At 39.4% G+C, this 17,388-nt stretch overlaps 1 protein-coding gene across 2 annotated transcripts in view; it reads left to right on the top strand.

The window, feature by feature from the left end:
• The first annotated feature begins 1,840 nt into the window (after positions 1 to 1,840).
• Positions 1,841 to 17,388, top strand: part of LOC101003017 (hyaluronidase PH-20) — a 34,475-nt gene continuing 18,927 nt past the window's right edge. For both annotated transcript variants that reach the window (XM_009203805.4, XM_009203806.4), the window contains exon 1: positions 1,841 to 2,017. The gene's annotated coding sequence lies outside the window, so the exon portion shown is untranslated. The remainder of the gene's footprint in view (positions 2,018 to 17,388) is intronic.

Consider the following 17,388-nt stretch of genomic DNA (forward strand, 5'->3'; position numbering starts at 1 on the left):
GTGCAAACTTAAGCACATTTCTTCATATTCCATTAAACCAATCTCCCAACTGTGGGAATAGGTCAGTCTAATAAAATGGTTGAGCCTCATTGTCTTATGGAGAATATTAATCTTTTTTGTTCAAAGGTATAAATCAGACAATATTTGTACCAACTGATTCACAAAGAGGCAGCATTTTCATCAACCACACAAGATAAAATGATCAGTGTTGTTCATGAACAAAAAGTGGATCCTGTAATTCTCCAGATCTAGTGTGTTCCACAACTGTTGTTATTGGTCATATTGATGTCTCCACACCTTCATTTTCATGTGCCTCTGTCAGTTTGTAAAAGCAGAAAATGTCGTGAAATATTTGACATAGGAGACCTGCAATCTGGCTTTGACAGCTAAAAGGCTTGATTTTGTCACCTGACCAAGTTAATCCAGATTTTTGATCTATTTATATATAATTTCTGGTGTTAAGAAGCCTAATCAGGAGAGCAGCTGAGCTACCCCACCCAGGTTGTGCAAGAGTGGCCTATGAACCAGCCAACACATTTGGTGATTTGGCAAAACTTTGTGCTATAAAAGGTAGTGGTAGTTCTAGAATCACTTATTGTTACCGGATGGAAAGTCTTGACTGTGAGTTTTCCAGGTTCTTGGAGTGTTGAACAAAGAATTGAACAAAATGTGCAAACAAAGCAACAAAAGAACGAAGCAACAAAAGCACAGATTTATTGAAGTGAAAGTAGCCTCCACAGAGCAAGAGCAAGCTTGAGCAAGTGGCTCAAAAGCCTCATTGCAATGTTCTTCAGGGTTTCAAATTAAACTAAAAGAATTTGGTAACACCTCTAAGTACCCTTTAGAGGCCTCCAATTGTTTATACCCTATGCAAATGAAGGATTGGCCTGTGACCAATCAGAGACTGAAGTGGAGGCTTGGTTTGAGACCAATCAGAGGCTGAAGTGGAGGTTGGCCCACAACCAATCAGAGGCAATTCTCATTTGTGACCTAGGGGAGGAGGGTTTTGTAGAGGGCAGGAACTCTGGCCCCTTTTCACTTGGGCATGGAGAGGTGGGGTTTTCCTTTTGGTCTAATTCCAAGAAGTCAGCCACAGTTTGTCCTCAGGCTTCTTGTCTCCCGACCCTATTCTCCTGCCTCATTATGACCTCCATGAAGGGTTTGAGGATGTAGTGTATGGAGTCAAACTACAGGGTTTGATTGCAATATTGTCTTGGCTTGTTACTTGGGAAGAGATCAGTACCATATTTGTTTTTAATTGGAAAGTTTTTTTTTTTCCCCAACATCTTTACTTGAGCAAGGGACAATTGTTGAGCGTGCACAGAGGTTTTTCCTTGCCCGATGAACTCACCAGAAGTAAAAGTAGAGTGACATTGTTTTTCTGGCCCTGGATACCATACTCTTTCATTAATTTATCTTCCATAGTTGGTCTACCTGGTACCCCATGGACAGGAATAAAAACTAATTCAGGTTTGCTCATGCTATACAGATGTTGACATAAGCAATAATTATATTGTTTAGTTGACATGACCAAGGTTTGAGAAACTCGTGCAAGGGTGGTGTCAGGTTTGTGTGAAACCTATGAAGAAAAGAATGAGGTTAATATGAAAGAGGCAGCATTTGAAAGAAAGCCCATAGTGGAGGATCAGAGAGAGAATAGGATAGATTGAGACAAGTAATCTCCAGTGAGCTTCTCAATAAATGGGAGGTTTTGTTGAAAAAGATCCTCCCTTTACTCCCCCCACACACCAGGAAGGAGAGAAACTTAAAGGGGGAAAATAGATGAAAGCAAAGTTTTTTGATCTGTGATCTTGAGGAAAGCTGTTTGCTTTGTGGTGTCATCTTGCTTCTAGAGCCTTGACTCTGAAATCCTTACTATGAGGTCACCTGTAGGGATGGTCTTTCAGTTGTCCTGAGAGTGATGACTGGCTCTACCTTGATGTGGCTCACATGAATTCAGACAGTGTGATAGCAGTGTAGGTGGTTAGCAGTACTTCATAAAGTCCTTCCTAACAAGGTAATAGTACACACTTTTTCTAAAAATCTTGATGTATACCTGATCTCCTGGTTGAAAGAGATGGTTTAATGGATTTTTTCCTATAAGTTCTTTTTATGTCTAGATTTTTATGTTCCACTTGCCCTGATGATTGAGGATGGTATGAAGTAAGAAATTTTAATGAGTAATCCAGAGATTTGGGGAGTCAGTTGTTTATTTCTACTGAAAAATGAGTTTCTTGGTCTGATTCAATCTATAAAGAAATGCCAAGATGAGGAATAACCTCAGTTGTTAATTTCTTTACCACTATCATGGTGTCACTTGAACCTGGGAGACAGAGGTTGCAGTGAGCCGAGATTGCGCCACTGCACTCCTGCCTTGGTTACAGAATGAGACTCTGTCTCAAAAAAAAAAAAAAAGGTGTTACAATGGAGGAATTGGTTAATAGGGCCTGTGTACAGGTGGTCTGCTACTGTGTTGAGAGGTGCGGTGTCTTATTAAGTCATAAAAGAATGGACACAGAATGGGGGAATGGGGAATGTGGAGGTAAAGAAGGGAACCTAATATAAGAATACTGAATTTGCCAACTAAGGTACCAGTTGTGACTACTTCATGCAGGAATGGGGACATGCCTGATGCCATAGAGTCTAATTGACTTGAGAATGCGGGAGGAAAATAAAAACTCAGGACCCCAATTCACCATGCCAAAAGGAAAAAAAAATTAAACTGAAATGTGAGTTGCGCAAGAAACTGCCTTTTCTTTTGTTCCTAAGCAGATAGTTAGAGATAAAATGTTAAATAACTCAATAGGTAGTTACTCTGTGTTCACCTTATCTTATGTAAAGTGCAGATTTACTGAGCGCTGGATGAATACGTAATTGACTATTCCCTACCTACTTCTTTTCCCTTGCAACATGTGGATTATCATACCCTCCTTTTTTCCACAATGGCCTGCCTTTCCCCTTTAAATACTGAGGCCCTCAAATTCATTTTTGGAAAAAGGCGTGGACCACAGACTGTTTCTGTGATTCCATGTTTATTTCTTCTGGGCATATGCTTAACTTTGGCAAAATAACCTTCTAAATTGATTGAGACCTGTCTCTGATACTTTCTTGTTTACAAGAAATATAGTATAGGATACCTGTTGATGAAAAGAGTCAAACTGTAAAATATTTGAAGAGATTTATTCTGAGCCAAATATGAGTGATCATGGCCAGTGACACAGTCCTCAGGAGGTCCTGAGAACATGTGTCCAAGGTAGTTGGGGTGTAGCAGGACAAACCACAGACAAAACCCCCCAGACACTGAGTTAAAGAAGGAAGGGCTTTATTCAGCCAGGAGCTTTGGCAAGACTCATGTCTCCAAAAACTGAGCTCCCCGAGTGAGTAATTCCTATCTCTTTTAAGGGCTTACAACTCTAAGGGGGTCCACGTGAGGGGGTCATGATTGATTGAGCAAGCAGTGGGTATGTGACTGGGTGCTGAAACAGAACAGGACAGGGATTTTCACAGTGCTTTTTCACATAATGTCTGGAATCTATAGATAACATAACCAGTTAGGTCAGGGGTCAATCTTTAACCACCCAGGGCATGACGCCGGGCTGTCTGCCTGTGGATTTCATTTCTGCCTTTTAGTTTTTACTTTTTCTTTCTTTGGAGGCAGAAATTGGGCATAAGACAATATGAGGGGTGGTCTCCTCCCTTATTTATACAGCTTGGTTTTACGTATTTTAGGAAGGCATGAGACATTAATCAAATACGTTTAAGAAATACATTGGTTTGGTTTAGAAAGGCAGGACAACTCAAAGTGGGGGCTTCCAGCCTGTAGGTAAATTTAAATATTTTCTGGCTGACAATTGGTTGAGGTTGTCTGAAGACCTGGGATCGACAGAGAGGAATGTTCAGGTTAAAGATAAAGGATTATGGACACCAAGTTTTATTGTGCAGAGGAAGCTCTTAGATAGCAGATTTTAAAGAGACCAGGTTGTAAATAGTTTTTTTAATAGGACTTAAAAGTGTGCCTGGCTCTTAGTTGATTATCTCCTGGATCTGGGAAGGAAGAAAGGAAAACAAAAGGGAAAGGGATTCTCTATAGAATGTGGATTCTTCCCACAAGACACTTTGCAGGGCAATTTTAAGGTATGGCAAGGAAATATATCTTGGGGTTAAACATTTTTTTTCCTTGTCTCATAATGTTATGCCAGAGTCAGATTGAAAAGTAAGCCACAATATATATGGTCCAATAAAACCCAACTGATGAGAATTTACAGTTTGTAGGGCATGACTCCCTAGACCCCTTAGGTAGAAATTTGGGTAAGAAAAAAATCAGAGCTTAGTCCTCATATCCAAGAGGCAAGAGGTTGTTCTGAATACCCCAAACAATCCTATTCTTTTCATGGTAGTATAGGTGAAACAGTTTGCCAAAGTTGGGTAAGCCAAGAGCTGGCTATGTGAGAAGTGCTCATTTTCAGGCTTTGCAGTTCAATGGCTCCAAGAGCCAGGAAATGAACTCTGAAGTAGCATCGGGAGGAGGGCATCTATAGAGGTTTAGCATGGGCAGCAAAAGCAGGAATTCATTGGTGACAATAGTTAGCTGCCCCTAGGAATTTATGCAGCTGCTTTTTGTTTTCGGGAGAGAGATGGGCAAGGCTGATTCAAGGCATTTTGTGCTATTTTCAGTGCCCTGAGATATCTCATGTCCTAAGCAGGTAACAGTTGTTTGCATCCACTGATGTTTAGATATGAAGGATTTAAGGCCTCATTCAGCTAGTTATTTTAGGAGAATGAGGGAGTCTATAAGATCACTCTGTTTAGTTTGGCTATAAAGAAAGAGGTTATTAATGTATTGAAAAAGAGTGAAGCCTTGAGTAAAAGCTACAGGGTGGAGATTGGTTTTACGGACTTAGAAAAATATTGAGGGGAACTCATAATATCTATGAGGTATGCATCTATGTTGATTGTCTTCCTCTAAACATAAGTGCAAAGACAAATTTTGAGTCCCAGAGTAATGGAATTAAAAAGAAAGCTGACCAGAGGTTAATTACTATAAACCAGACTGCATCAGCAGGAATTGAGGTCAGAATAGTGGCTGGATTAGGAATTATGGGGTGATGGGGCATTATAAGAGTTTATGACTCTCAGATCTTGTACAAATCTAAGATGGGATTTGATTCCCATCTAAATCAAATTTTACTTTTATTATTGGCAAGATTAGGGTATTGCAGGGTAAGAAGGTATAAGAAAACCCTGCTATAAAATAGTCGATTATAGGTTCAATTCCTTATTTTTCATCTTGAAAGAGAGAGTATTGGGCTACTTATAGGAAAGGTTTATTACTCTTCCAGGTAACGCCCATTGACTGTGCACTCAGTAGCTATCCAATCTCATTTATATGTGAGGCCCAAATACTAAGTGGGATATCTTTTAGGACTGCATCCTCTTCAGAAGATTTTAAATTGATATGGGTTTCCATTAGGGAAGGTAGGAAGCTTGAGGTTTGGTCTGAAGGTAGGAAAATAAAAAACATCTTTATAATTATACTCTATGGTGGCGTTAAATTTACATAACAAACCTCTGCCTAAAAGGTTTGCCAGTAAGAAGTCAGAAACTAGAAAGGTGTGATGGATGTTAAGAGGGCCTACAAATATTGGGTGGCCTAAGATGTAGGCAATGAAACAGGCTTCCCTGGAGTTCCAACAGCTGAATAGAATTAGAGGTGATAGATAGAGATGAATACTTTGAGCCAGTAGTAGAGAAAGTCACGTCAGTGTCAATTTAAAAATTCAGTTCTTGATCTTCTATTTTAAGGATGGAGGATATGCTTCCTCTCTCAGAAAGAGGAAAATGGATCCTCTGAGGAAGTTGGGGTCAGGAGAGATTGTTTAAGCTTTCCTTTCTTTTAAGTGCAGGACAATTGTTTTTTTCAATGTCTGGCTTTGTATATAGTACCTGCAAACATCTTGAAATGAATAGGGGAGGCTCTGGGGCTGGTAAGAAAAATGGGTGGGACTTGAGTTGCCCCTAGAGTCATAGGTGTGTTTTTATAAAGACTAAATTTGCAAGGCAAGGACAGTTGATGTTAATTTTTCCCCCCTCCTCTTTTCCTGCAAGCCTTTTTTCAACAAATGGGGTAGAAGCTTCAATCATAATGTTGAAGAGATTGTCCTGCCCAGACAAAAAAGCTACTGTGGATTTGCTTCCTTATTCCAGACAGAGGATTTCCAATAAAGGTGGAAATAATAAGATTTTTCTGTTCTGGGGCTTTGAGGTTAAATGCAGCATGCCTTTGGAAAGTCTGTATACAACATTCCACAAAAATCTTGGCATCCTTTTCTTTCTGAGTGTACTTTTCAACCTTAGACCAATTCACTTTGGTGGGAAAGGTCTCTACAATCACTTTTATGAGGCCCTAAATATCAGCTGCCAGCTGAGTCATTTCCTCGTCATTTGCAGGCAGGCCTGGGAGAAGTTCTGGCTACCTGTTTTCTTTATGTGTGTTTGCTGCTGGGGAGAGGTAGTTGTCCCTAGGGGGTTGTCTGGCTTGTCTGGTAACCACAGTATCACCCTGGGTAGGAAGAGCCAATCAAAATCCCTAGGAGGGGAGTTGTATATTGTCACTAACTTTTCTAACTTCTCTCTAAGTTTGACAGGATCTTCTGAAAGGTGTGTATTTTGGGGGTGGGGTGGGGTGTGGTATAAAACGACTTTTTATTTTAAAAGATCTGCTGCTGTCCAGAGGACATGAATTCTTTGCTGTGGGCACTAAGGATACATCCACAAAAGGAATTTCATGGGAAGACTTGCAGCTGATGGGATCTGATTATATCGACCCAGAAAGTAGATGGAATTATAAGGGACAATGAAATGAGCCCTGCTGTGTATCCCTGAGGCCTCTGACAAAGTTATTTTCTGACTATCAGCATTTACATAAGTAACCTGTATTCCCTGGCCTGGAGATTAGGCCAGAGTGCTTTCTGCTATTCTTGCAGGGAAAAAGAATTTAAAGAAGGAAGCTGGGTGTTTAGGGACTTTTTTTTTTTTTTTCTTAGAAGTCAGAGGAGCTTCAGGGATTATAGGAATTTGCTTAGGAGTCTGGGCTGGATTTGAGGGAGAGAAACATAAGTCAGGGTCTGGAGATTCAAAATACCTTCTGGAAGGTTAGGGATATGGAATTGAGAATAAAGAAGAGCACAGTTGCAGGGGAAAGGAACATGTACAGTAGATGTGGATTTTTAACTTTTGTTCTAAGCCTAATTTCTGTTCTTAATCTTGAGGGAATCTCTAAGCCTAGCCATAATGCTCTTTTTTGTCCTACTTCCGATTTCAACTTCCCGTAGGTACCAAAAAATCATTTGTTTAGGATGAGATTTCTCTAAAAATCTTTTCTAAAAGTTTTTCTAAATCCATGAATTCATCATGTAGCCATTGCAAATAGGATCTCCAAGCATATATCCACTCTAACAGCAACTCAATCCAATAAATCTTTTCATGAAAAAACCTGGAGGTAACTTTCTAGGCTTAGAATACATTTTTATCATGAATTCAAGAGGTATCCCCAAGAGGTGCAGAAGATACACTCCCAAAAATAGCCTAAGAAAGCAAAAACCCTCATTGTCACAGGCAGTAAGAATAATGTTTGTGAAAATTAGTGTCTCTGGTGTGCTACACAAGTGAGATGCATCCAATTACAGACTCTCTAATCTGTGAGATTGGACAGGTGATGCTGGATGGGACTTCCCGCACTGGCAAAGCAATAAGGGTAGAGACAACAAAGACTCCGTATAGAGTGGGACCTTGAGAGCAAATGAGACATAGGATTTACTGGGGGAACTTACATACAAGGATGGTCTGGTCATGGAGAGCTGGACAGGACAACTGCTCCCATTTGTAAAAAGCATGCAGATTATGTAACATTTTTACTTAGCACCTGCCACCTAGCAAGCTCCATCTAACCCAAAGCAAAGGGCCTTGATTCCCTGTATAGCCTATATTCTAAGGGATGGGTCAGGGGTTCAGATGTCCTTCCTAGCTAAGGAGTGAAACTCTGGGTTGGCTACTCCTGGATTCTTAGACTACAAGGTCATTGTCAGGGTGTTCTTAAGTCATAACTTTCAAGTACATCTGTCATACTGACCCCTCATTAAAACAAACTCTCCTGAAAGCTGGCATGGTTGGACAATGAAAATGCTGCTTACACACTTCATGTTGTTGGGACTCAGAAAGTAATACCCCATAATGAAGGCCTCAGAAGCAAAAGTTTTTATCTGACCTTCTTCTGCCCTCCTGTCTCTCAGTCCCATTTGCCTCCAAGGCTAGCCATAAAAACTAGAATTTCTCTTCCCCTGAACAGGTCATAGATATCAGAACCCCTTTTACCCAAGTCAGCCATAAAACCTAAAAATATTACTCTAACTTTCCCTCTGTCTTTCTATATAAAAACTGGCCATAAAGGAATTATGTGACCTACCTTGTTTGACTGTAGGTCATAAGACCCCCATTCCAGAGAGATTCCTGTCCCTTACCTAGAAGGAAGGAATGCATGCACAGAGAGGCCAAGAAAAATCTAGACAGGTAGGCCTGGCTGGACTTCTCTCCCTCAGTCTATTAGCATTAGATCCTACCCTTTTTGTCCAGTCATATTACTATATGGCTGTTCATACTTTGCTGAACTGAAGCGTAAAAATAGACAATTTCCCCTCTATCCTTGGGACTCCATTCTGAAGGCTCCTGTATGTACACGTTAAATAGATTTGCATGCTTTTTTTCCAATTAATCTGCTTTTGTCCAATTGATTTTTCAGCATACCCTCCAATGTCTAGGGTTCCTAGCCTTATGGTAGCCACTTGATGCATCCCTGATAACCTGTACCCATCAGCTGGCAGAAACCAAAGAGCATATCCTCACTGGTTACAAGCCGAGATCTCAGAACATAAAAAGTGATGAAAGGAGAATCTCATCTTTTTTTAAAAATTGATGACCCACAGCAAAGTTTGTCCAAACACCTGCCCAATGAGGACAGTAAACCCATCAGTCTAAAAAGCCAGTTTTAACAACATGCCTTATAGGACATATGCCTGTGATTCTCTTCCATATGAAAAATTACACAAAAGACAGAGACATAGGAAAACAATGACCATCTCTGGGAGGGAAAGGATGAATTAAAACCAAGAGTACTTCAAATAAAAATCACAAGGAGTCCAGGTTGAAAATGTCCAGGTTGATGTGGTAAAAATGTTTACCTTTTGCTAACTTTGCTGGGTGCTCCCAAGATCTCAGTGGTAACCTCTGGAGTGTGCACGGTGTCCCAACCAATGATATCTCACTCTCATTGCCAGAACCCACTTGCATTCTGGGCTCCTCGGCTATGGGATCAGTCCAATCCCAAATTGGGGCAGCCACATCAAGTGGTATCTATGGCTAGGAGGGCTCAGCTAGTATGTGGAAGACCCTCACCTACTTCATTGTGCTCCCTTGGATGGGAGTGAAGATGATAATTGTCTTCTTGAAGTTGCATCATGGAGAGCACAGGAGACCTGAGTTGATTCCTTACCCCCATCTCTGCATTAGATCCAAGTCTTTTTCTTGAGGAGATGGTAACCATACTCTATTTCATAACCTTCATGTGAATCTGTTTCTAACTGCCTATGAAGATGAATAAAGAGAACCTGAACCATTACAAATCTACTGGGAACCACAGAACTGGTTTGAACCATTACTCTGCACATGGACCAGAAAAAGTGTACAAGACCCTAATCTCACCTTCTTTATTTGTATATAATGATGACCAGTAAACTGATTTGCCATCTCTTTGCTTGTGGCAAAATGTAGCTTAAAGAAATTAAATTTTGATTGGTCACACGCAAAAAAATCATAAGTATCTATATCCAAAGAACTAGTTGACACAAATGGTTTCTCCTGCTAATCTGAATTTGAAAAGGGAAAGACAAGGATAGTCTCTTGCCATTTTCTTTTGACCAGACTCTACAGGCAGAGATTAGGAGGTTGATGTGGTAAAAATGTTTACCTTTTGCTAACATTGCTGAGTGCTCCCAAGATCTCAATGGTAGCCTCTGGAGTGTGCAGGGTGTCCCAGCCAATGATATCCCATTCTCATTGCCAGAACTGTAGGGAAAGAAAAGTAACTTTCCTCTACTCCTGAAGTTCTGTGGGTGAGGCTCATGAATTGAACTGACAAAAACACAGATTAACAGGAGAATAGCAAACAATTTTAAAAATATTATTTATTATATATAATAAAGGTATTTCTTATTCTATCCTACCTATTTTATTCTATCCTATTCTACACTATTATAGTCTATTTTATGGGCTTTTTAAAAGTCTTATTACAAGCAATTAAATTTACTTCATGACTCACTAATAGGTTGTGACCTTCAATCTGGAAAAAATGCTAGGTATAGGCTTACTTAATATCACTTTCTTGTATTACTGTGTTCTCAATTACTCTCTGTTGTGCTTCAAATGAATTGCACTACTTAAGTGAAATTTAGTTGTGGCTTTGCTGTAAGACCAACGGGTTCATATGCTTGCTGCACAGTAACAGTGCAATACACTGAGACAGCAGTGTTTGCAGCAGAGAAAGAGTTTATTGATTGCAGGGCAGCCAGGTGAGGAGATGGGAGGAGACTCTCAAATCCATCTCTTCAAGGATTTCTGGGATGAGGTTTTTAAGGGGATTGTAGAGGACAATGGGCTGGAAGATTGGGGTTATTGATTGGTCGGGGTAAGAGGGATGAAGTCATTAGGATGTGAAAACTGTATTATTTGGAAAAAGGAGACGAGTTAGCTCCTCATGTGGTCCCTAGACCAACTGACATCAGTAGTTTCACTGGTATGCAGGACTTAAAATACATCTCAAAGGGAAAACTTACATTTAATAATGTTCAAGTTGTCATGTTAGAGCAGTTAGGGGGAACTACAATCTTTAACAGTCTATGTGATTCTGGAGCAACAGGGAAACACTGTTGGGAAGTGGGTCAGAGAGCAAGCTAACATAACGTTTAATGCTGAGTGTGCTGCAGGCTTGGTTTATCTTAGTTCTCCCCCTCCCTTCTTCCCTGATACATTTTATAAACTTTATGAGAATGCTTTCACTCTGTAATGCTCTTTCTAAATAGACTTTAGCCACAGATGGTCTCAGAGTGGAGGGGCTGACTGAATTCTGCTGTGGAAGTGTTGTTTTACCTTTCCAATTTCCCTTTTAATGAGAAGCATGTGATCTCTGTGGAGGCAAAACACCAGCAGTGTCTCAGTTTATTGGTGGAGATAAAGGGACAATTGTAAATACATCTTGCTCTGAGTTTCTACAATTCGAAATGAATTTTGCTATGTATAACCCTTCCTCTTCCCACCTCACCTTTCTTATTAACCACATTCTTTACAGAAGACTTAGATTATTGTTATTACCCCCAAGCATCTCTGTATTGTCTAAATCAGTATCCATGGCAAATATTTCTTTAATGTTCTTAGGGTAAGGGTTTACAATGTGTAAATTTTTATACAGATACCCCTATTTGAGTTATATATATATTGGTTTTTATGGCTCCCAAAATGTCAAAAAGAATCCTCTCCATACCTATTACAGTTATCTTTCTTGTAGTTTGGAATAAATGCAAATGAGCCATAATAAGCAAGATTTAATAATATTGGTAGTCCAGGGGAAATAACACTACACTTTAGATTTACATAGTTTCTTAAAAAAACACGTCAGGTCGGGTGCGGTGGCTTACGCCTGTAATCCCAGCACTTTGGAAGGCCCAGGCGGGCGGATCATGAGATCAGGAGATTGAGAGCATCCTGGGTAACACCATGAAACCCTGTCTCTACTAAAAATACAAAAAATTATCCGGGCATGGTGGTGGGTGTCTCTAGTCCCAGCTACTCGGGAGGCTGAGGCAGGAGAATGGCGAGAATCCGGGAGGGAGAGCTTGCAGTGAGCCGAGATCACGCCACTGCACTCCAGCCTGGGCGACAGAGTGAGACTCTGTCTCAAAAAAAAAAAACCATACACTTCATACGTATCATTTTACTCATTATCCCAACATTCCTGGAATTTAGACAGATTTAGGAATTACTGATGTATTTTTAAAGAGTTAAGTGATGCTTAAAGATTGAATAATTTGGATCTTTCAGCTGTTTCTTAATAGAACTACAAATGGAAATAAAGCCTCAATTCTTTTCTGGATCTGAGTTCCTTAGTCTTTTTAGACACGTGTTTCATCAGCTTCCACCTCCCATAGGCAAATGGAGGACAGTAAAGACAGAAAGTAAAAGGTAAAAAGTGGATGTGAGAAGACAGGAAAAAAAGTCATTGTCAAGAAAGACATTAATAAATGTTTCTAGCGTTGTTTTGTGGCACAAGTATATTCTAATCTTGTACTATATCACATTAGTTAGAAAGAATGGTGGCAATTGGTGCTGGGAAGATATTTGATTATGTAAGACTTTAGTCATAGTTTTGCTATCACAAAATGTGCTTTTTTTTTTTTTTTTTTTTCTTAAAGAGATGGAGTTTCACTGTGTTGCCCAGGCTAGAGTGCAGTGGCTGTTCACAGGCATGATATTGGCACAGTACAGCCTCAAACTCCTGGCCTCAAGTGATTCTCTGGCCTCAGCTTTCCAAGCAGCTGGAACTACAGACACATACCACCATGCCTGGCTGTACAAAATGTGCATTCTTAAGGTAGACTTCAGGACATAGCTTTTTAGGAAGATAAATAAAAAGCCACTTAACACTCTGACAAGATTTTTAAACAAGTCATCTATCCCAAGGAAAAATTCAGTCTGCATCCTAAGTGCTCCATGTAGAGGCCTGATATCTCTGTAGGCATCAGATACCTTAAATAGATAACAGGAAAAATACTTGTTGCATTATCTTTTGAAGATGAGCTAATATAGATTTATTGGCATTTACCTTCAGCATTGGTTAATATGCTTAGTTACAATTGATGAGATTGGGTCCCTATTACCTTTGGACAAAGGTGTTTTCTGTTTGTGTCTGACTATAGTGACTATTTGGATCTTTAATACAATCCCATATGCAGAAGATTTAGTAACTATGACTTTGGCAAATCATAGAAATAAATCCCAAAAGTCATCTGACTGGTCGAGAGAAGAGAAACACTGGTTATTGCTAATAGACAGTTAATTGCAAACCCATAGCCCTCATTATGGTTATTATACTTTTGTGAACATCATTGTGCAATGCACCAGTAGTAATAAAGGTGTTTGTCATTCTTCTTAAACTTTAGCCTAACTTGGTACCGAGCCTTTTGCCTTAGTGCTAGGCAGCTGAACCACTGTAATCATAGAACCGGGATTGGTCCTAGGTTTTTTTTTATAGTGGGATGTTGGGTTGACTGAAAGTCAAGTATCACTGATCTCAGCCTGGGGTTTGACAAGAGACATTTGACAGACAGCATCCTCAGCAAAGCTATTATGTTTTTAATTAGCATCTTGCATTTAGATGCTCTTCAAGTCTTTTTTGAGATGGAGTCTCGCTCTGTCGCCCAGGCTGGAGTGCAGTGGCGAGATCTCGGCTCACTGCAAACTCCGCCTCCCGGGTTCTTGCCATTCTCCTGCCTCAGCCTCCCAAGTATCTGGGACTACAGGTGCCCACCACCATGCCCGTCTAATTTTTTGTATTTTTAGTAGAGATGAGATTTCACCCTGTTAGCCAGGATGGTCTCCATCTCCTGATGTCGTGATCCGCCCGCCTCAGCCTCCCAAAATGCTGGGATTACAGGCGTGAGCCACCATGCCCGGCCTCAAGCCTTTATTCAATTACTTCATTTCAGTCATATTTGAGTGCGTCAGCCTTATGCTTGCCTGCGAAAGACATGCTAGTCTTCTGAATAATGCTTGTGTTCTGTGGCTTCTGGATGACATACTTGGTTTTTCTTTGAATATTTTGACTTTAAGTTTCATCATCAGCCATAATTTTACTTAAACTCAAAGGACATCAAATTCATTTAGTTAATTAACTAATTATGCACAAGAGGAGAGACAATGATATTCTGCTAATCAAACTCTAATCAGGCTCATTTGTGCATTATTTTTGTCTAAGTTTCAAACTCTGGGCTTGGGTGTCCTTCCATTTGGAGTCCAGTTCTAGCAAGAACCTGCAAGTCAGTTTAGCAGGAATTCCCCATCTTCTATTTCAGATTACTCTTGGGGGTTCCTCATCCTCCATCATCCCCCAGGAGATGTCTGATCACCCCCAGCAGCCTTCAGTAAGAATACTGTTAGGTTGTTTTCACCAGAACCTGCCTTACCTGAGATCTTTCCTCTTAGTAATTTTCTATCCTGCTGATCCCCACCCTGCCTTTTGGCTACAAATTATCGCTTTTCCTTGTTGTTTTTGGAATTGAGCCCAGGATTATACTGAGGTTTTGTTTCCCCTATTGCAATTGTTTTTTTCTGAATTAAATCTGTTTTTACTGCTGTAATTACTGCTTAGTTCTCTTTTTTTTGTTTTTCCTTTGGCTTCTGATTGGTGGATTTAGTTTGTGTTTGAACATCTTCATTTTAAAGTGTCACCATTGGTCATAATTTTGAGTCTAGTGAAATTTAAAGTATATCAAGTTCATTTATATAATTTACTAACTAACTCATTTAGCACGCATCGATTGAGTACCAATTGATGAGTGGCTCTGAAAGTTTAACAATAAACTAATCCTAATATTAAAGGTGTATTATATATATTCTTTAATAAGCTCTGAAACCTACAAAGATATTTTGGACATAAAATGTTATTCACATTTTTTCCCCAAGGGAATTATCTTCCAAGAATAAGATGAATTATTTTCTTATTTTTAATACAGCATAATTAGTATTGACTTATCATACTTTTTTTGTTTTTTTAATTTAAGAGATGGGACCTCACTCTGTCATCCAGGCTGGGGTGTGGTGGTGCAATCCCAACTCACTGCAGCTTTAAATTCCTGGCTTAGAATGATTCGCCAACCATAACCTCCCCAGTAGCTGGTACTACAGGTTCACACCACCATGCCCAGCTAACTTTTTTATTTTCTATTTTTTGTAAAGATGGGGGTCTTCCTATGTTGCCCAGACTGGCCTCAAACTCCTGGCCTCAAGTGATCCTTCCGCCTTGGCATCTCAAATCTCTGGAATTACAGCCATGAGCCATGGTGGTGCTTAGACCTATAATGCATTTTAAAAATGTGAAAGTACTAATATTTCTTATAATACATCAATAATACTGAGTCATTGCTGAAGGATTCAATATTTCCAATTCATGTTTAATCAGACTGTGATTTTTCTAGTCTCTTAGATATATTAATTCCTAATTACACCATTACAATAGGACAAGTTTGCTGTACAAATTGGACATGTGTGAATTATATCTCTATGTTTCCAAATAGTAATTAAATAAAATTTTATTTTGGGAACTGCTCTTGAAGGATTTCATCATTTTATTCTTCTTTTTCTCCCTCCCCTCTTTCTTCCCATCTTAAGGAAAAGAAGCAGGATTCTGTAAACCAAAAGGTATCTGAGACAGGTCTCAAAACATTTAGCAAGTTTATTTTTCTAAGGCTGTGGACACACCTGTGATGCAGCCTCAGGAGGTCCTGACGTGTTCCCAAGTTGGTCCGGGTACAGCTTGCTTTTACACATTTTAAGGAGAAGTGAGACATTACTCAGTATGTGTAAGATGTACATTGGTTTGGTCTGGCAGGGCGGGACCACTCGAGGTGGGAGCCACCAGGTCATAAGTAGATAAGAGACAAAAGGTGGCATTCTTTTGAGTCCTTGATCAGCTTTCCATTGAATATACAATTTAGTCTGACTCAGTGAATCTGCATTTTTACGTAAACAATAGGGCAGAGGAAGCAATCAGATATGCATGTCTCAGGTGAGCCTCAGTGGGATGACTTTGAATTCTGTCTGTCCTTTGTTCATGAGGAATTCCCTTGTGGGCAAATTGTGAGGGAAGTATGTAGCTTTTTATCTTTGTAGCTAGCTCATTTAGGAATAAAATGGGAAGCAGTTTGCCTGACATAGTTCCTAGGTTGACTTTTTCCTTGACTTAGTGATTTGGGCCTCCCAAGTTTTATTTTTCTTTCACATTTTCCCCTTTTCTTTTAAAAGTCTTTCAGAAAAAGCATTTTAGAAGAAAATGGGCCCCTCGTGTCAGGTTATGTCTCATCCCTTGTGGTTAGGACAGTTTATTCGTAGACAGGTAGGTCCCACGTTATTAGGAAAGCTCATTTTTAGCAAGTTGTGAAATCTCACGTTTTACAGAAAGAATATAGGGAGAGGAAGGGAGAAAAACAAAGAAGTGAGCAATACTGGAAAATTGATATAGGCATTATTACTCTGAACTTTGTGAATCAGTAGGCTGGTGTGAAAGTGGTTTATGTATGTAAATAGGTTCCTGTCATTTTCTTCTAAAGTTTAATTTGTCTAGCTTCAGTCTGCAGGACTTTAAGAAAGCACAGCTTAATTTTTAGTGATTTCAAATCAGGAAAAATGGGGAAAAAAAGGAATAGAAGAAAAAAGAGAATGGATTATTTTGTAGACCAGTAGTCAGGAAAAATTTTAGAATTCAGTCCAAACTGTAAGTTCAGTCCAAATAATAAAAATTGAAAAATATTTGGCAAGACTAGAATCTAACAACAGGTGTACTATAGTTATTTATTTACTGCCTGAGAGACCTTTTTTCTAAAGTGTAGCTTAAAACAAAGGTCTCTGAGATAGTTTGAAACATATTTTTTCTTTCTCCAGTCCTATTTTCACTAAAGACAAGTCATAAGAAAAATTCAGTTGCAAAGTAAGTTTTAGTCTTATTATATTTGGCCGTAAAGGCCTGACAGTATATGCATAAAATCGGCAAGAATAATTGTTTCTTTTTTTAAAAAATTGGCTTTGCTGAAACTTTATTCCATAGGGAATCTCAGATTTGACTTTAATGCCTTAAGCCCAGCCTGTGCCTGCAAATACCTGTATTAATGGAGTGAATTCCTCACCTCTAGGTCCCAAGGAATCTTGGGGCTCCTGGGACTGTCAGAAAGTGACATTCTTTACTTGCCATAGATCAGGAACCTGTACAGGGACTGCGTAGACAAGATAGAAGACCAGCTTTCTGAAGGGACTTTTATTGCTCTTTAATTCAACTTTGATTCCTTAAAGGAGTCTGTATCTGAAAGAATTCAATTCCAGTAAAAAAAACCTTGGTAAAATAACTAGTGTCTACAATTATGTCCTGTTACAAAAGAAAACAGATTCTTATTATACTTATGCAAATAACTATATTGCTATAAGTTAAGCATACTTGCAACTGGTTTCCAAATTTTGGAGAAATCACGTAGAGAGGAATATGCTCCAAATTTTGTTTATAGGCATGTACTTTACTCA

The sequence above is a fragment of the Papio anubis genome, unplaced genomic scaffold (genome assembly GCF_008728515.1).
Source record: "Papio anubis isolate 15944 unplaced genomic scaffold, Panubis1.0 scaffold112, whole genome shotgun sequence".
Classification (NCBI taxonomy): domain Eukaryota; kingdom Metazoa; phylum Chordata; class Mammalia; order Primates; family Cercopithecidae; genus Papio; species Papio anubis.